At 41.6% G+C, this 20,690-nt stretch overlaps 1 protein-coding gene across 1 annotated transcript in view; it reads left to right on the top strand.

Annotated features, from left to right (window-relative positions):
* The first annotated feature begins 1,070 nt into the window (after positions 1 to 1,070).
* The window catches only part of MRAS (muscle RAS oncogene homolog), a 117,092-nt gene continuing 97,472 nt past the window's right edge, over positions 1,071 to 20,690 (top strand). Inside the window, exons 1-2 of the mRNA XM_069063892.1 lie at positions 1,071 to 1,623; positions 2,238 to 2,365. The gene's annotated coding sequence lies outside the window, so the exon portion shown is untranslated. The remainder of the gene's footprint in view (positions 1,624 to 2,237; positions 2,366 to 20,690) is intronic.

Below are 20,690 nucleotides of genomic sequence, written 5' to 3'. Positions count from 1 at the left end.
GAAATGACTAATTGGTAGGTAGATGATTTGCAGGGTTGAACAAATAAAAGCAAAAGTAAGTCATCACTAGCAACAAGATCCCTGGATGCCAACCAGATTACATTTTTCAATGTGCATTTGGATAGCCCTTGAAAAGAATAATGCTAAAGAAATAAAGGGGCCAACCAGATTAACTTTTAGAGTCATAGGTCTGAAAGAAACAGATCCAACCTAAAAGAAAAAAAAGGCTTAAATAGAATTTTTTATAAAAATGGTTCATAGAACTTCTCCAAGTAACTGGTGTTCATAGCAATAGATCCAGCATTGGAGGCATACGGCACATTAGACGTGTTTTCTATAAGTACAAAGCAATGTGCAAAGAAGGGGAAATGTGGAGTTATAATTTGACAGGATAGTTTTTTTGTTATGTATTCATTATCGATTCCATTAAATGATTATTCGTTAAGCGCTTGCTTCGTGCCCCTAGGTGGCGCAGTGGGTGAAGGACCAAACCTTGGAGTCATAAGGACTCCTCTCTGAGTTCAAATCTGGCGTCAGACACTTACCAACTGTGTGACCCTGGACAAGACACTTAATCTTGTCTCAGTTTCCTCATCTGTCAAATGAGCTGGAGAAGGAAACGGCAAACCACTCCAGTGGTATCTTTGCCAAGAAAACCCCAAATGGGGTCATGAATCGGAAATGGCTGAACAACAACTGTGCAAGATGCCACTGTTTACAGTATTTGCAAATAATAAGTGCATAACTAAATCTGGAAAAAGTAACTTCTGGAGAAAAAAAAAAACCCGAGGGCATGCAACTTAAATTTGCAGCACTGACATGGAGTCTTTATTAGATTATGTTAATATTTGTCTTTGATTTGGAAAATCTGTGTGCTTCAAGTTCTGACCGGTTCACTTTCTCCTTCTAAGCCCTGGGGGGTGGGGGGCACCGAGAGAATGAAAGGTTCTCAGACACAAGCTTCCCTTAAGGTCCTCCCGACAAGTTTCCCACTCTTAGTCCACCTTAAAGCCAACTCACTGGAGCTCCTATGGCCGGATTGGGCTATTTGTGAGAAGAAAAGCAGGGGGGCGGGAGCTGAGAGAACGAAACCAGCTGTAGGTCAGCGTCCTTCCCCCAGCCTCCCTGCTGGACCCGAGGGCTTGCTCCTGCATCCCTGCTCTCTGGCTCGTACCTCCCTGCAGACCAGTGGGGTGCAGAACGCCTCGGAGGCGGAGGGGCAATGCTGATCTCCCCCCGCCATTTCCATGCAGGGCTATTTTTAGCTGCCTCTGTTGCAATATAAAGAATGTTTGGCGTGGAGAGCTCTTTGCAGAGAGGGTGCGTTGTCACTTTAAGGAGGAGCTGGACTTCAGGGGGTGGGGACAGTTAGCAGAGGGGCTGGGGTGGCCTGGGTTTCAACCACTACCTTGAGAAGACCGGGTTTGTGTGTGTGTGTGTGTGTGTGTGCGTGCGTGTGTGTCTGTGTGGCTAAGGACTCCTTACAGAAAGGGTTTGCAAAAGTCTCTGGGAAAGCGACCATGGATTTGTTATGCGAGGCCGACTGATTTTCCCGGCGCCGACGTTGGGCAGTGACTTCACCCAGGAAGGACTGTGCGACAGCTGGCTGGCGTGGCTTTGGGGGTAAGTAGCCCTTAAAGGAGGGGAGGTGGGTGAGGGAGGGGGGAGAAAGCTGCGAGAGGCAGCGGGAAGAATCCTTCGATTTTGCCCTTCTGTGGCAAAAGGGCTACGTATGAACAAGCCGCAGCATCCCCTGTGATGGAAGCCTGTGCATTGTTCAAGGGCAGGATGGGCACCGCACCGTTCACCCTACCTCTTCCCTTCTCCCTGTAGATTGTGGTCACGCGTTTCAATCAGTGACCTCTTGTGTACCTCTGACCACAGGATTTTGCACTACTTCGAGCTGATGTTATGATGCCTGAATTTGAGAGGGGACAAGAGAGCTGAACCCATCCCTCCACCCCAGCCCCGAAAGATGCTTCGTGGAGAAGCTCTGAGTTGAAAAGGTCTTGCGTGCCTTGTGGTCCGTTGCCCGAGCTGTGGGGACGGGTATATCTGAGAGAAGTGCTGAACCCTGAAGTCTTTTAGTGGAGTGGAAGGATGAAATGGCAAACTGCTCGGCTTTTCATTCTCCTTCCTCTTTGAAAGTAAAAATAGTGATGATAAAATAATAGCTGTAATTAGCCATCTCTCAGAGTAATTAATCAAAGCAATACTTTTTTTTTTTAACCCCATAGCACTGCTCATTTTCAAGCCAGAGAAGCATGTGGCTGGCTTCTGGATCAACTCTTTGGATTACTGGAGCTGGTTTCCTTGCCAATCCCAAAGCCTAGGTTGTATCCACTGTCTGAGGAACCAGTCAGAGGTGAGACCCTGTCATTCTAGATCTGTTGTTCCTTCCTTTCCCCCCTTTCTCTCCAGCATCGATGGGTTTTCATCCTCCAGAATCCACAGGCATTTATTGACAAAGCCTAAGAATTAGGTATTGGAGGGGTTTTCCATGTACTCACTGGAAAGAACTTTCTACCAGAAATGTTGCTTTAAAAAACAATTGTAAAACCACCAATGCTTCAAGTAGAGGGGGAAAATGGAGCTGCTCTTGGAGTGAAGGGAACATTCCAAGTCTGGGGAAGATTAGTTGTTTGAGTTTCTAAATGGTAAATCATCTGTGAGTTAAATTCTGAAGTTCACAGTATTCTCCCTGGGTAAGAAAGCTTTAGCTAGTGAAATCTTGAGGCTCCTTTTCCTGACATTACCTTCTGCAACCTCTTCTACCTGAATATATAGTTTGAACCTAGCCTTTTTCCTATTACTTTTCAGTGTGGTATATACTTTTCATTTGAACAGTGATCTAATAAGTTTCATTTTTTGCTTAGACAGTTGTTTATCCATTTTTTGTAACATGTCCTAGAACCCTGGTAATGTTTTTGTCAAGTCCTCCTTTATTTGTGAAGATGATGCGCCTTGAGAGTAGATTATCATTTGGAGAGTCAGTTCTAGCTGAAAAGGTCAAATTAGGATCAATGGCTCCTCCTGCACAGACCACCTGGGAAGTCTCTTCATAGATTCACAATAACAATTCTAATAGCTTGTATTTGTACAGCACTATGAGTCAGGAGGCTTGGGGGTTTTTTCCTAGCCCAAGTTACTTAGCCTTTCCAGGCCTCAGCTTTCTCATCTCTGAAGTGATGGGATTGTATTGATTCCTAAGGTCACTCCACTGTTTTATGCTCTATTTTACTTGATCTTTGTGATAACTCTGTAAAATAGGCAGTATCAGCATGATAACCCCCCATTTTATTTTAAGTGTTTTTTCGACCCCCCCCCCATTTTATCAAATAAACTTGGTGGCTTGCTCAAGATCCTGTAAGAGGAAGAGCCTTGACTTCAGCCCATGTCTTTTGAAATCAAACAAATTGCTTTTCCCACCATATTATTGCAGCTTCTCTCTTAAGTGGATGTTGCTGTTTGCAGTATAGCTGGGGTCAGAAAGAGCTGAGTTCAAATCCTACCTCTGATCCTTAGTAATTATGGCCATGGAACCTTAGTTTCCTCATATGTAAAATGGGAATGATAATACCTGGGAAAATACCTCTAGTGACCAGTGAACTAGTGAGTGAAAAGTGCTTTCCGAACTTTAAAGCACCATGGAGATGCCAGCGATTGTCATTATTATAAATCCCCACAGCCCCAGAAGGCCAAAAAAAAAAATACTTAAAGCAACTTCTTTCCTCATGGGTGCCTCCCAACAGCTCAAGGAAGAAGAGAGAGCGCAATAACAAGCAGGGAGATCACTGTTTATGGTTAGCCCCCTTTCATTTACTGTACAGAAGTTGCTTAGACATCTGAGCTGTTCTTTTTATAAGCCCAGCCCTGTGTGGGTGTGTTATGATGAGTGTGGTTTCAGGACAGTGGACTGGATATCTTCCAGGGCCTTCTTGTTGGTGAGCTTACTTCTCTAACGGCTGGATGTTCAGTATGGCTCGTAGGTGGCAATGGTGAAGCTATCCAAAAAGCCAGATGTGTTTTCTGCAGAAGGTTCAGGTCCTGTAACTGTAAATAAAGGTTGAGAGCATTTCTGCTTTAGGGACCTTTCATTAGATTAAGAGCTTGATGCCATGCCTAGTCCTCCAGTGGAACAGAAAGGAAAAGTATTTATTAAGCTCCTGTGCTAAGTGCTTTGGATACAAAGAGAAAATCAGGTCAGCCCCTTTTCTGTCAGAGCGCACATTCTGATTGGGAGAGGTGACCCATAAAAGGGGGTTCATACTTATGTTCAGTTCAGGGCAGATGGAAGCACTAGTTTCTAGGTAAAGTAAGAGCTCTTTCATCTTTCTAAAGGACTTTTGAGCTTTATCATAGAATAGACTCAGAGCTCTACCGGATCTTAAAGACCATCTAGTCAAATCTCATTTTACAGATAAGGAAACTGAGACCCAGAAAGCCTTAAGAGACTTCCCAAAGTCATAGCTAGTATGAAACTGAGCTAGGATTAAAACCCAGGGCCTCTGAATACAAAATCAGTGATCTTTCTATGACAGCATGTAATCAGTGAGTCACTGGAAATGTGTTGCCTAGAGAAACAAATTCACTCATATTTCCAGCTCTATATTTCTAGTGAAAATCTTACCCTGGGCCTCAACATATTTGCTTTGGCTTTACAAGCCACACATTCTTTTCCTTTCTTCCCTCCCACCACCTCCTACAATTTAGGAGCCAGATGAATTTTTTAGCTTTGGAGGAAAAAAATACAAAGGGCATTGGCTTGCTTGTTTATTTAAAGATAGCATATTGGTTGAGGGTATCTAATTCCAACTTCAATTACAGCCCCTAAGGGTCCACAGAAGAGTTTTGAAGGGTTGTGAAAGGTTCAGAGCAGGGCTCATCACCTCTGAAATGGATATTCAATGGGCCATGCCCATTGGGCCTTTCCTTGACTGGTCTAGCCCTCTTTTCCACTCTTGTTGTGTTTGTAGATGACAGAGCTGAATGATCACTAAAGAGTCCTCTGGTGTGCCCTCCCTGGCCATGTTTTTGTAATGTGGCATTGCCCAGTGTACCAGACTTATCCTTTCAAGTTATATTCCCTATAAGCTTTGAGGATCCTTCTCCCAACACACACTGATAGGGTTCCCAGACTACATCACCTTTGGGCTTCTAGGAGTAGCCCTGAGGGGACAAAAGAGATCTTCTAGTGCCATTGGCTCAAGTCCCCACTGGTGTTCTTCCTTCCAAGACTATCAGTTCAGAATCAGTTTAGTCAGCCAGCTTTTAAGTAGTTTTTAGAAAAGGGTACTACTTATTAAGGTATACAGTATAAAAAGCTGGTACATACTCTCCCACAAATACATACAGAGTCTAGGGGAATGAGGGCTCCGGCTTGGAAAGCACATAAGGCCAATGGGCAGCTCCTTGCTGCTATAGGCCCTTTCCTCCAATTCTTGAGGGTCTCAGGAAGTTCCCCTTAGGCATGATATAGTCTAATTGATAGGCTCCTTGTAGAGCTATGAGAATGAATCTAGGCTGTCTGTGGCTCCTGATAATGGAGACACGGCCACCAGCCAATCTAGAGAGTTAGTTAGGACATCATGGGAAATCCAACATCCCAAGGACCTTTGGAAGCTAAAAAAAGTCTTCCTCTGGTAAAAAGATAGTGGGAGGAAGGTTGCTTCTCCTTCTTCTCCAGTCTCTTCCTCCTCAGGGGGTTCAATTAAAACTCCACACTCACTCCAAATTTTGTAATTACCTTCCTTCTCACCTTACTTGATAATATACAGACTATTCCTGGTGCAGGTCGAATTTCCCTAGCCTATCCAAAAATATCACGATTCCTGTGCAGCATCATTCTCATCAAACACCTTTTTCACACTTAATTGAAGGTCTTTTGATTGATTGAGTGAGACCTGATAGATCTCATCTGGTCAAGATATCACAGCCAAAACAGGGTAGAGCAGCTTTAAAACTTACCCCCCTCCAAAGTTATCATGTATTTTTTTTTAAAGAGAAAGTAATCATGGGACTTGTAAAGGGAGATGGTGATAGAACTGAAATATGCATGAAGAGGAAGAAGTAAGTACAGTTATGTAATTTTAAGTAAGATTACACTGAGTATGACAACTGCTACAGTGAAATGCTAGGTACTTGGTAACTTGGAACCCAGAATTTGTTGAGCCCTTCCCGAACCTATGTAAAAGGTGTATTGTCAGTCTATAGGGCTTTGCTTACTCAGCAAAGTGACTCATGAGATGCCAGGTAGGCTTTAAGAGCACAATTATCCACCTAAGGCATACTCTACATGCCTGACTGTGAGTTTTGAGGAACCAGTAGAATGTAAGCCCCTTAAAGGCTGAAAGTTTCTTTTTCATTTCACTATCTCTATTGTCTTGAATATAGTAGACATTTAATAAATACCCATTGAATTAAGTCATAAATGAACATTGAATGGAATGTTTAAAGCTTATTATGAGTGTCCCACATGTCCAAAAACATTTTTACTCTAACTTCCTGGTCGTATCTTCCTTGTTACATGCTTCAATATGTGCCCGGGAAAGGTAGAATAAAACTTGGCCTAACACCCAACTGTACTTTGCTCCGCTGATGAGGAGGAATGACAATATTTAGTCTGAAACTAATCCTATCCTGCAATAGTTTTAGAAAGTTAGCAAATTTCTTGAGGGAAGCTTAACTTAGTAGTTCATTTAATTCATAACATCAGATGACTATTTGACATTTAGAATACACAATCTAGACATCTGAATCCTGTTCTCTATGCATTTACTATGTTTGATGTGTGATGAGTGCTGTATTATAGTCTAAAGCAGGGGTTCTTAATGGAGGGTCCACTGATCACAAAGGGGTCCAAAGATACTCTTAACACATGGTCCATGGATCCCAAAGGGGGTCTGTCAACTTTGAAATGAAACCATCTATCTTTATTTTCACTAACTTCTGAGATTCCGCATTTTCTCCAATCATTTAAAAACATTATTCTGAAAAGGGGGTACGTAGGTTTCACTAGACTGACAAAGGGGTCAATGATACACACACACACACAGACATATATGTAATTGAGAACTCCTGGTCTAAAGCAACATTGTGGTTCTGAAGTACATGATTTTGAATACTGCTCAATTCTGGAGGATTCCAGTCAGTCTCTGGCCAGCATCAGAGAGGTCTGAAAGAAACAACAGTTGTTTCTCATTGAAGATAGTGATGATAATGGGGTCTTTGAAATCTTAGGACATTTCTTCAATGTTCTGTATGTTTAAATGCATGAATGAGAAATGGAAAAAAAACCATGCAATTATTGAATCATTAAGTGCTTACAATGTGCTTAGACATTTTTGAGTAAGAAAGGCTTTTAAGTGCCCCAACATCACTGTTCTGAGAGCAATGTCAGCCTCTTCAGAAGAAGAGTTGGTGGCCAGGTTAGCACACTTTGGCAAGAACTCTGTGCTTTGCAGGAAGCCCTTTGTCCTATATGGTGCAATGTTTATTGAAAAGAGTGTTGATCACTGACGCTCCCATATAAAATAACCCCTGCCTCTGTGGAAGGTGGAGTCATTTGTATTGAGAGGTATTGGGAAGGTCCATACATATGTCCATACATACACTATAGAGATAGAGAGAGAAGTCTTTAGTTTGGTATAGTTAACTTATTCTACAATAGCAAAACTCCTCCCTCCTACGATTGTTGTGAGGATGAAACAGGGTTATGTTTCTAAAGTGGTTTTTTCCCTTTTCCCTTCCCATCGTCCACTGCTGCCTCTGCTGCTACTGATCAGTATGCTGTTTAGTTTGAGATGCATGTCTTCATGTTGTTTTCTAGCCGGTCAGAAAATAATATTTTCTAGCCAGCCAGGAAATAAATTCTCCGACTGGCGAGAAAACATCTCTTGACAGTGGTTAGGTATGTTTGCTGGCAAGCAGCTGCTTCATCTCAGTGACATTCTCATTAGATCAGCCTTTGTGGCCTCATCTGACAGATTCTCCCATTACCGCTGGGTAATCTGGCAGATTTACCCTGTCATTTCTAGTTCCTAGAGGTGGCTACAAATGGCTGTTGAGATGGTGTTATTAAGCTACTGACTGACTGTTAGCAATATGGTGCAGTGGAAAGAATCTGAGGTCAGGACACTTGGATTTGACCTTGGTTCAGATCCCTGTTCTGCTGCTTGTAACTGGTGAACAGAAGGTGGGAGTGCCTGTGCTGGATTTTGAGTTTGAATCCAACTCCGTCTCTTACGACTTGAGTTACCTTGGGCAAGTCCCTCAATTTCTCTGAGCTTCAGATTCCTCCTCTAAAAAGCAAGGGGGAAGTTGGACTAGATCAAATGTTCTTAACCTGGGTCCATTAACTTATTTTTGTTTTTTATAACTGAAATTCAGTATAACCTTTACACTGTTTCTAGTTCTTTGCTGCTACCAAAAAAAAAGATGCTATAAATATTTTATTGTGTATGGAGACTCTTTTCATCCTTGATTTCCTTGAGGTACTTGCCTAGCAGTAGGTCTCTAGATCAAAAGGTATAGATATTTTACTCATTTTCTTAGTATAATTTTAAATTTCTTTCCAGAATAATTAGACCAATTTACAGAAAAAGAAACTTCTAAAACAAATATGGCCTAAGGGCAGAGGTTCTTAACCTAGAGTTCATGGAATAGAATTCAGGGGATTAATGAACTTGGATGGGGAAAAAAATTGTATTTACTTTCAATAATCTCTAAATGAAACTGAATATTTTTTTGAAGTATTTAACATTATTCTGAGAATGGGTTCATAGGTTTCACCAGACTTCTATGTGTCTGTGACGTTAATAAACAACAAAAACAAAAAAACCTCCTAGTCTAAAGTATAATTTGGCACCTTTCTCACTAATGCTTCACCTATCTCTTGTCAGTTCATTCCACCTCTTATGCAGATTTTGATTAAAATGTCTCTTAAATTCAATACATGTGTATTACATGTCTGTTATGTTAAGACCCTATGTAGATGTGATGGGAGGAACAGATAAGCTCTCAAGGAGCTAGCAGCACTATAATGAAGATGACAAATACACAAATGACTAGAATACAAGGTAGAAAGAAGTTGATAAATACTGTAAGAAGAGTACCAACCCCCCCAAAAAAAAGAATAACAACATGGGGCGGCTAGGTGGAGCAGTGAATAGAGCATCGGCCCTGGAGTCAGGAGGACCTGAGTTCAAATCCAGCCTCCGACACTTAACACAAAAACTAGCCGTGTGACCTTGGGCAAGTCACTTAACCCCAACTGCCCTCCCAAAAAAAGCAAAAAAAAAAAGAGAAGAGTACCAACCAAATGCTTTGAGAGTTTGTAGGCTGGAGAGATCACTACTATTTGTTTGTGTTTGAGTGGGGAGGGGTCAGGTTTCATTTAAGGTTACATTTGATCTGAGCATCCAGGTGGCACAGTAGATAGAGTGCCAGGCCTAGAGTTAGGAAGACTTGAGTCCAAATCCAGCCTTAGACATTTACTAGCAGTGTGATCCTAGGCAGGTCACTTAAATCAGTTTTCTCATCTGTAAAAAGATCTAGAGAAGGAAAGAACAAGCCACTCCAGTATCTTTGCCAAGGAAAACCCCAAATTGGGTCATGAAGAGCCTTAAAATACTGAATAACAGCAAAAAAAACCAAGTATTTCTACAGGGGGAAATAGGGTTGAAAGCATCCTCAGCTGAGAGAAAAAATAATATCAGCAAATATACGGAAGCAGGAAAGAAATCACATTTGGGAAAGTGAGTAGTTCAGTTTTCCTTGAGGCAGGATCTGTTTTTTTGTTTTGTCTTTGTATCCCCAGGACTTAGCACAGTGTCTTACACGCAGCAGGCACCTACTGAATGCTTGTTGGATGGGATTGGAATGTATAAAATAATTCATTAAAAGGAGTAATGCAAGTTTGGAGGCGTCACAGTTTAGGGGCTAGGATGTGAAGGGCCCTGAATGTCAGGCTGAGTCATTTGGATTTGTTGTAAGAAACCTTTTGTGATTGCCCCCTCAATGCTAGTTCCTTCCCTCTGAGATTATCTCCAGTTTATCCTCTCTATGCCTTGTTTATATGTAATTGTTTACATGTTGTCTCACCCATTAGACTGAGCTCCTTGAGGGCAGGGATTGGTCCCCCTCTCCCCCATCTTTCTTTGCATCACCAGGGCTTAGCCCAGTACCTGGTGTTTAATAGATGCTTATTGACTTGACATGTGAATCCATTCCCTTTTAGGGCACACGTGCCTCCCCGAAGCTAGCTCTATGTCAGCATGAATCTGGGCTCCTTTCCAATAAACTGGCCTTGACTCCTAATTTCCCATTCTCTAGCTCTCTCTACAACCTTAGGAAGAACTAGTAGGAAAGAAGAGAAAGACGTAAGGTCTCCTCCCGTTTCCTCCTTATCTTGTTCTTTCTTCTGTTCAGGAGAAAAAAACAAAATTAGGTAATACAAGTATCTTTCTGCAGAATACAAAATCCCCATGACATTCTTCTCTTAACAAGAAGGAGGCAATTTACCACTTCATTCTTTGTAGTTTCCTGCCTCCAATTACTTACTAGCCTTTATAGCTGAAGTCAAGTATTACTTAATCGCTATATAAGAATTGTACATTGGGGCGGCCAGGTAGCTCAGTGAGTAAGAGCACCGGCTCCAGTGTCAGGATGACCTGGAGATCAAATCCTGGGCTCAGACACTCAGCACCACACCCAGAAATAACTGGCTGTGAAATCTTGAGCAAGTTACTTAACCCCGATTGCTTAAAAAAAAAAAAAAGGATTTGTCCTGTAAAACTTGGACTCAGTCAAAAGACTGCACCCAAGAAAGAACCTAGAAGGCCACATGTAGCCTTGAGTCCACAGATTCCCCACCCCTGGTATAAACCATATATAATGTACATTTTCTTATCTCTTCTCCAAGGCTTAGCTTTGTCATTATAATTAATGAGTTCATAATTTTGATTTTTTTTTGTTCTTCCATTTTTTGCAACAATTCATTTGAATTTTTCCATGCCTCTTTGAAGCCTTTCTTATGTCACAGTAATATTCCATTCACCCACCACAATTTGTTTGGCCGTTCCCCAGTTGATAGGCATCTACTTTGTTTTAAATTCTTAGCTACTGTAAAACATGTTGTTCTGAATATTTTTTGTGTATAGAGGACCTCTCTATATTTGACTTCATTGGTGTATCTGCTTATTTGCCCTTTTTTTTTTTAAATAGTTTTCGCTACTAGGACTTTACCAGAAACTTTCAACAATATCCTCTGTTTAAAAAAAAAAAAATCAGACCCTGTTACCTCACAGGCCCCATATGTATCCCTGAGGCAGAAAAGAACTTTTTGGACAAAATCTAAGTAAGGTTTTTCAGTAGGCATTTATTCTGGTTTCATAATAGCCTGGATGAATGAGACCCACAAACAATCCTCAAACTTCTTTTAGGTAGGTAGCCATAGGAAGTTAGGACTACCTTTTCTTAACCCTGCTAATAAGGTGAAAAACTGACAGATCTAATTGCCTCTCTTTCCTTTTTCTGAGCTTTTCTTTCTTCTATTCTATAGTGAAGGTGCTGATGAACAGTGAAATAGGGAAAGGCAGAGAGAATTGAAATAAAGTGACTTGGAGAACTGAGACTTGTCTTTCTTTGGAAAATGTTCTGAGGTTGGGCTGTTGAAGATCATTTCTATTCATTGATATTGAATTACAGAGATGTACTCATCAATCTTCAGCTGATGTTTAGAAACTAAATTTTTCCTTTCCTTTTAAAAAAAATGTTGTGTATAAAACAAGTCAGTCAAGTTACATTTGTTAAGCATTGACACTGTGCTAAACCCTGGGATAGAAAGCAAGGTAAAAGACTGCCCCTGAATACTATTGTGCCATTTAAAAAAAAATGACAAGCAGGTGGGTTTCAGAAAAACCTGGACATAAATGACCTGACACAAAGTGAAGTGAGCAGAACCAGAAGAAAATTGTCCACAGTAATAGCAACATTGTGGGATGATCAGCTGTGATCGACTTAGCTTTTCTCAGCAATACAATGAATGATTCAAGACAATTCCAAGGAACTTGTGATGAAAAATGCCAACCATCTCCAGAGAAAGAACTGATAGAGTCTGAATGCAGATCGAAGCCTACTTTTTCCTCTTTTTTATGGTTTTTCCTTTTGTTCTGTTTCTTCTTTCACAACGTGACTAATATGGAAATATGTATAACCGCAGATATAACCTATATCAAATTGCTTACAGTCTTAGGGAGGGGGAAGGAAGGAAGGTAGGAGGGAGAAAATTTGGAACTCAAAATTTTGTAAACAATGAATGTTAAAAATTGTCTTTACGTGTAATTGGAAAAATATTGGAAAATATTTGAAAGGGGGGGAAACACTGCCCCTGCTCACAAAGAGCTCACAGTCTGGGTGGGAAGGAGGGGTAGGATGGACTGTGTACAGACAAGGTGCACACAGAATAAAATGGGAGTAATCTCAGAGGAAAGGCACAAGGATTCAGGAGGACTGGAAGGCTTTTTGGAAAAGGGGGTACTTTAGCTGAGATTGAAGGGAGACAAACCAGGAGGCAGATGTGAATAGGAAGAGAGTACTAGGCAGTAAAAATCCTAAATCCTGGGAATGGGGTCATGGAATGCCAAGTGTGAGGAGCTTGCAAAGGAGGCAAATGTCACAGGAGGGCAGAGTGTTCGGGAGCGGGGATAATGTGAAAAAAACTGAAGGAAGGGAAGGACTTTGAAAATCAAACAGAGGATTTTATACTTGATCCTGGAGGTAATAGGGAGCCACTGGTGTTTATTGAACAGGGGAGTGATATCGTCAGACCTACATCTTAAGAAGCTCACTTTGACAGCTGAGTGGAGGACAGACCAGAGTGGCGAGGACCTTGAGACAAGTAGATCGACAGCCATAGTTCAGGTTGCAAAGTAATGAGGGCCTGGACCAGGGTGGTTGAAGTGTTAGAGGAGAGAAGGGGGAGTATCATAACACAAATCACCCAGATTCAAAGTGAAAAATGATTTCCCAATATTTGGTCTTGATCTAGGAAGCATTTCTACAGATGATGGGAATTTTTGCTTTCCTCCCCAGGGGGCGGGGGGACGGGGAAGGGCAGCAGCAGGGGGCATCAATTTCCAGCTTTTTTGGAATTGTGATAGGTTTTTGTTTTTGGTTTGGCGGATGTGCCCTTCTTTTTCAAAAGTGTTACACACAACAACAGAACATTTTTCAATTATAACTTTAAATCAGTTTAAAGCTTCCACATCCTCAGAATTTCACAATACCCTGAAGATCATTTGAGATAGCCTAAGTGTCTTAAATAGAGGCAAGGGAGTGTTTGGCATAGAAAACACCAGCAAAATGTGTATGTAAGTATATTTTGGCTTTTTGAAGCTGTCTTTTTAGTTTCCCTTTTATGTCTTATTTCCTTTGGGGGCCCAGGACCTGGTGAAAGCTGACTCCTGTCTCTGCACAGAACTGTTCATTTAACCTTCTGTTCTGCAACATTAAATTTCATCTCTCTAGGTCTTCTCTCAATGCTGGCTTTATTATAACCAGAAATGATGGAAGAAGGGTGGAGTTAATGTGCCAAAGCCTCAGGGCCTTGGTTAAAAAGCAATTTCTGTAAGACATTTCTTCTTAGCCCTTCCTCATCCACTTTTCTATCTAGTTCATCCTCCTCATTTTATGGATAGATTATTGAGGCCCAGAGAGGTTAATAACTTGCCCAAGGCCACACAGCAAATTAATGGCAGTAGAACTGAGACTAGATCCCAGCATTCCTGAGTATTAACCAGTCTGATGTTCTTTCTACCACTCTATATTGCTTTGTTGGGTTTTTTTCCTGATTTCTAGCTGAACACATAGAATTCTCCTTTCCCACCCTTCTCCCTCCCAATCACAGCAGACTGTGTATCTTGCTGGGATAGCAAGAAAGTCAGAGTCTACTTATCTAGGGAATGGGTGGGTGTTTCCTGCATGTTTAAAATTTTACTGAGGAAATCAAAATAAAGAAACAAAGCTTTCATTTTACCTCTGGACTCTATAAACAAGGGAGGGACCAAACAATAGAAAGGCAGGAGGAGGGAACTGGACATTTGGCAGTTCAACAAAATAATTATGTTAATAAAACACTCTAACACCAGAAAGGCTGGTACCTGGAGAGTGAGGTGAGGTAGTTAGCATGTGCTGGGGAGGTGCTGTCATGGTGCGTTGGAAAAAGCACTGTGTTGGTTGCTGGGATGTTTTGGCATTAGTTTTAGCTCCAGTGCTAGCTAGCTGTCCTTTGGGTTGAGTCACTGCTTCTCTAGGAATCAGTTTCCTCATCAGTAAAATGGGGGTGAGTATAGACTAGATAGTGGTTCCTTCTAGCCCTAAAACTCTATGAGAGTTGCCCAGCATCAAGCTACAAACTGGAGGTACATGAAGATTATTCCTCTTATCTGTGAGCAGGTTCAAGTCCATTATCTGACTTTTTCTTTTTTTTTTCCTTTTCTTTTGCTTTTTGGAGGGCAATTGGTGTTAAGTGACTTGCCCAAGGTCACATGGCTAGTAAATGTTAAGTGTCTGAGGCTGGATTTGAACTCAGGTCCTCCTGACTCCAGGGCCAGCGCTCTATTCACTGCACCACCTAGCTGCCCCTCTAACTTCTCTATCTCTTTTGAAGGCACCATCATCCTTCATCTACTCAGGTTCAAAACACCAGGGTCATCTTGCACACTTCACTCTGTTCCATCTAATATATACAATCAGTCCCCAGGTCCTGTCAGTTCTATTTTGGTGACAACTCTTAAATCTGTCACCTTCTGTCCATTCACACAACAACCACCCTGGTCCCAAGCCTTCATCACCTCTCACATGACCTCTCTTGTCCTAGGCTCTGACTTGGTTTCCCTGCTTCCAAGCCCTCCCCTCTCCAATCCACCCTCTGCACAGCTGCCAAATTGATATTCCCAAAGCTTCAATGACTCTCTTTGCCTTTAGGATAAAATCAAACTCCTTTTTTTCTGAATTAAAGTCCTTTACAATCTGGTTCTAATCTCTCTTTACTTACTCACATTACTCATCCTCACTCATGCTCCATTTCACCCAAATTGCCCTATGTACTATTCCCTGTACACAAAATTCATCTCCCACCTCTTTACCTTTGCCTGGGATGCCCCCTTTGCCTAAAATGCTCTCTTCTCTTCCTTATAGGATTGTTTTGTTCAAATTCCATCTCAAGTACTGCCCTTCCTCTCCCCCACCCCATCATCCTTGCTCAAATGCATTGTATTTACTCTGCATATATTTTTACATGTGTTTATCTGTGTACCTGTTATTTTCTCCCAGTAGAATATAAGCTTCTTGAGAGCTAAGTCTTTTTGAGTTTTACATTTCTCCCCTAGCACCTAGCACAGTGCCTGTCGAAGAGCAGGCATTCAGTAAATACTTTTGTTGAGTCATTTCAGTCATGTCTGACTTTTTGTGATTCCATTTGGGATTTTCTTGGCAAAGATACTGGGGTGGTTTTCCATTTCCTTCTCCAGCTCATTTTACAGGTGAGGAAACTGAGGCAAATAGGGTTAAGTGACTTGCCAAGGGTCATGCAGCTAGTAAGTGTCTGAGGATGGATTTGAACTCAGGTTCTCTATCCACTGTAGCACTTGTACACTTTACTACTTCAGTAAATACTGAGTTGAATTGAAAGTTATTGTTGGTTATTTACATGTCAGTATAAAGCCTATGACTTAAGTGGAAACCCTGAGTTGGTGAATGATTACACAACTGGTACTTCTTACCAGGTTTCCTAAGACTGTCAACCCCTAATACATAAATGGGGGGCTATACTCTGGCAGCCGTGAACATCTTTTAGCCTTTACTTCCTCTCGAGTGACTTAATGGAGTTTTACAAAGGTTAGTCCTGCTTAATACTTTACCTTCCTGTCAGGAGAGGAAAAAGAAGGAAGGGAAGAGAAGGGAGGGAAGAGAAGGGAGGGAAAGGAGGAAGGAAGGAAGGAAGGAAGGAAGGAAGGAAGGAAGGAAGGAAGGAAGGAAGGAAGGAAGGAAGGAAGGAAGGAAGGAAGGAAGGAAGGAAGGAAGGAAGGAAGGAAGGAAGGAAGGAAGGAGCGAGCCATCAAGATCTAAGGCTGCTTACTAAAAAGAATTGAAAAAAAGGACAAGGACCAACCATTTCCATAAATCCACCTGAATTGCCTGGGGTTTGTAAACAGACTTAAAAAACAAGTCCAAACTGCTCACCAGCCTGGTTTTCAGTGACAGGTTACAAAGCCTCTCCAAAGTCAAAAGCTGTGACCCAGCCCTGGTGAATAGCAAGACACAAATCCTGGATGGCAGCCTTGCCCCATTCTCCAGATAGTTCTGGCACAAGGAGTACCTCAACCTCCAGGCCATTCTGCCCAGCCTGTGTTAGTGGGAACAAACTGGTCTTCATGGTACATGCTATCAAAAACTGAACCACAGAATCTGAAGAATCCAAAGAATTGACCATGAGTACTTCAGAAGACAGGGGACTTTGTAATGTAAACAGGCTGTAACATATAGCATATAAGAGACCTTGAAAGAATTGCGGGGAGTAAAAGACGTCATCAGGGTAATGTATGATCAAAATGATAGGGTAGGTTGAGGGGATGAGACAACTTGAGGGGTCTGTTGGGATCCTCTCAAAGTCAGGAGAAATGGGAAAAGACTTCAGCACTTTGGGTAGAGCCCTTATGGCACGCTTATAGGAGGGCATGTACAAGATTGGCACAGATGGGCAGGCTTGGAGGGATTGCAATCTGTACTGTGGGATAGAATATTAAAATCATAGATTCATTTGACTATTTTGAAAGGAAGGAAGAAAACAAGCATTTATTAAGGACCTACTATGTGCCAGGCATTACACTAAATGCTTTACAAATATTATCTCATTTGATCCTTACAACAGCCCTGGGAGGTAGGAGCTATTATTATCCTTATTTTACAATTGAGGAAACTGAGGTAGATAGAGATTAAATTATTTCCCCAGGGCCACAGACCTAATAAACATCTGAATTCAGATCTTCCTGACTCCAGGCCAAGCTTTCTACCTGGAATGGTTCCATTTAGCTTTCTGCTAATATTGGGGAGCTACAATCTAAAGGATCTTCTAGCACAAGGGTTCTTAACCTTTTTTTGTGTCATAGACCCCTTTGTCAGTCTGGTGAAGTTAACAGGTCCTTATCAAAATCATATGTATGCCTTTTCTGTTAAATTCATTGTTTTTTTTTTAAAGCAATTGGGGTTAAGTATCTTGCTCAAGGTTACATGGACAGTTATTTCTGGGTGTGGTGCTAAGTATCTGAGCCAGGGATTCGATCCCAGATCTCCCGACTCTGGGGCCAGTGCTCTTACTCACTGCGCCACCTGGCCATCCCTTTAAATTCATTATTGAAGGAAATGCTGACTTCTAGTTAGCAGTTAGTCAAGTCAAAAAACATTATTGAACACCTACTGTGTACCAGCCATGTGGACTAAATGCTGACTGGTGAAAATAAAAGAGACATTTTTTTTGCCCATCCCAGTTAATGGACCCCAGGTTAAGAACCTCCAATCTAGCTTAACCTCTTAATTTTTTGGATAAGGAAACGGAGGCTTAGGTGAAGTGACTTACTCAAGGAAATATAAAGAGTTAGTAGGGCTATGATTTGAACCTGTCTTCCATTACCAAATCAAATACTATTTCTTCTCTATTTTAGCTGCCTCTGGGTCATACCACCCTACACAGAGGAAATTGCCAGGTCAGGGATTACTGTTCTGATCAGTCTGTCCTGTAAGCAGGTTATAGAACCTTTTTCTTCCTTCCAAAAGGCTAGAACAAGTGAGGTAACTTATTGAACATTGTATTTTGGCTGCAGAAAGGCTCTAAATCCCCACTGCCAGCTTGGAAGTCAGCAAATGGGAGGCTATAAAAGCCACTCAGTCCGAATGAGATGGTGCTCAGGGTAAGAGTTAAGACTGAAAGGGCTATGTCACTAAGAAGATAAATGGGAAAACACAAACTCCTTGCCAGCAACAAATGCTCTCACACCCAACTGTGTTGAGAAATGAGGGGGAAGGAGTTTCTTTCTACAGAAAGAAGTTGAGATTGCAAACCATCTCGAAATAGGGTTGGTGTTTTTTTTTTGTTTTGTTTTGTTTTAATTGCTCAATTTGGAAAGGGGAAGGCCAGGAAGACAGTGTTGCTCAGTAATTGCCACAATGAAGAAGAACCTCGTAGTTTGGGAAAGGAGCTGGAGAGAGACTCTGCCTAAAAGTGAGGCCAGGTCCACTCAGCTCTGATCAAATGGAAATAGGGTTCTTACTGTGATGCAATGGTATGAATTCATCACTTGGAGTCAGGAGAGTCGGCTCCAACACTTAAGAGCTGTATGATCATGCACAGGGCTCTCTCTAAGTCTCTTTTCTCATCTGCAAAATGGAGATAATAATACTTGTGATGTTTCCGAGTTGTAAGGAAGGTGCTTTGGGAACCTTAAAATGCTATCGGAATGTGTTTTATTTTATTCTCTTGCATGTTCGAGCCATACTGAGTCATTTTGAAATTGTAAAATTATAAATTTGAAAGGGCATCTGGAGAGGTAGGCTAATTCATGATTTAAAACATCCCAATTTAATGAGAATTTGCCTTAAAAAAAACCCCAGCTTCCAGGGAAGACTTGCCACAGCTTCTCTTAGCAGCTTCTAATAGTGCTTAAATTCTTTGTTTCATTTGACTTAAACTCCCCTTTTGTCTGTTTATCTTTGTTTACTTGTGAGAAGGGAAAAATTTTTTGTCAGTTTCAAGGGGAGTTAGGTTCCTTATTGGTTCAATTATTTGAAAACCAGAGTTCAAATTCTACTTTAAACACTGGCTAGCTATTTGGTGAAGTAGATAGAGGACTGACCCTAGAGTCAGGAAGACTCATCTCCCTGAGTTCAGATCTGTCCTCAGACACTTACTAGCTGTGTGATCCTGGGCAAGTCACTTATCCTTGTTTGCCTCACTTTCCTCATCTGTAAAATGAACTGGAGAAGAATATGGCAAACCACTCCAGTATCTTTGCCAAGAAAGCCCTAACTGGGGTCATGAAAGGGCAAAAGTTACTGAAAAAAAATGCCAACAAGAAGTTGTGTGATTCTAGGCAAGTCATTTGACCTCTCTAAGATTCCACATCTGTAAAATGGGAATAATTATAACTCCCATAGGGTCGATGTGAGGGTCAAATGAGATAATGTCTTTAAGGCACTTTGCAAACCTTAAGGTGCTAGATACATGTTAGCCATTGTTAATTTAACAAATATTTCATAAATGCCTGTTATATGTAATGAACCTTCCCACCTGAGAATCATTCCTATATTTGAAAACTTCCTGGAGATCCCCTTTCCAATATTTTCTTCTCCAGACTGACTCTCCTTTGATCCACGCAAATTGGCTAAGACATATAAGATCAGGGATTACGTGCTAGAAAGAATATTAGAAGATCATTTTGTCCAATTTCCTCATTTTGCAAGTGAGAAAAATAACGACTAGAGAGATTAAGCAATTTTCTTGGGACCATTTAGTTGGCAAGAGGTAAATCGAGGGTTTTTCCTCAGGTCCCCTGACCCCAAATCCATCACCTTTCCCACTGCACTCAAATGTCTCTCTTCAGGGCTGTCTTCGTATACTTCAATTGGAGCCAGGACCTAGAAAGGGAATGGGATGGTCTTGTATTCACAACTAATGTACTGCTGCTGGAGTATCATTTTGAAACTCATTACATGTCAGAGGTCATAGGATCATGAGAATCAAGTTAAGGCAAGTCTTTTGTTGTTCATTTTTTTCAGTTGTGTCCCCCTTCATGACCCCATTTGGGGTTTTCTTCGCAAAGATTCTGGAGTGGTTTGCCCTCTCCTTCTCCAGCTCATTTTACAGATGAGGAAATTAAGGCAAACAGGGTTAAGTGACTTGGCCAGGATCACCCAGCTAGTAAGTGTCTGAGGTCAGATTTGCATTCAGAAAGATGAGTCCTGATTTCAGGCAGGGAACTCTTTCTATTGCACCACCTTACCTGCCCTATGGTAAGTCTACGATCATTTATTAAGCACTTACTATATGTCAGGCAAAGTGCTAAGGACCAAAGAAGAAAAGAAAGGCAAAAACAGTTCCTCCCCTCTAGGAGTCTCCTTTCTAATGGCAGCGAAAACATGCAGAGATGTGCACAAACACTATATACAGGATAAATTGGAGATAAACACAGAAGAAAACTACTAGCATTAAAAGGGGAGTGGGAAAAGTTGCTTTCTGAAGGTAAGATTTTAGCTGAGACTCAAAGCCACAGGGAAGTCAGGGAATGAAGATGAGGAAGGAGAGCTTTCTAGGCAAAAAGGGGCACCAGTGAAGATGCACAGATTCTGGACATGGAGCATTTTGTTCTAGGAAGAACAAGGAGGCCATTGTCACTGGAGAGCAGTGTCCTTGGAAGGCAATAAAGTGTGAGAGGACTTGGAAGTGTGAAGGGCCAGTGTACAAAAAGTTTTAAAAGTAAACTTTATATTTGATTGTGCAGGTAATGGGGAACCACTGGAGTCTACTGAAGAGAGAGACAGAGAGAGAGAGAGAGAGAGAGAGAGAGAGAGAGAGAGAGAGAGAGAGAGAGAGAGAGAGAGAGAGAGAGAGAGAGAGAGAGAGAGAGAGAGAGAGAGAG

Source organism: Petaurus breviceps, unplaced genomic scaffold, assembly GCF_028583685.1.
Source record: "Petaurus breviceps papuanus isolate PSGF00001 unplaced genomic scaffold, PetGlider_PUasm1.0 90604, whole genome shotgun sequence".
In the NCBI taxonomy this organism is placed as follows: Eukaryota; Metazoa; Chordata; class Mammalia; order Diprotodontia; family Petauridae; genus Petaurus; species Petaurus breviceps.
Note: the sequence above shows the minus strand (reverse complement) of the source record. Positions and strands in the feature narration are given on the sequence as shown.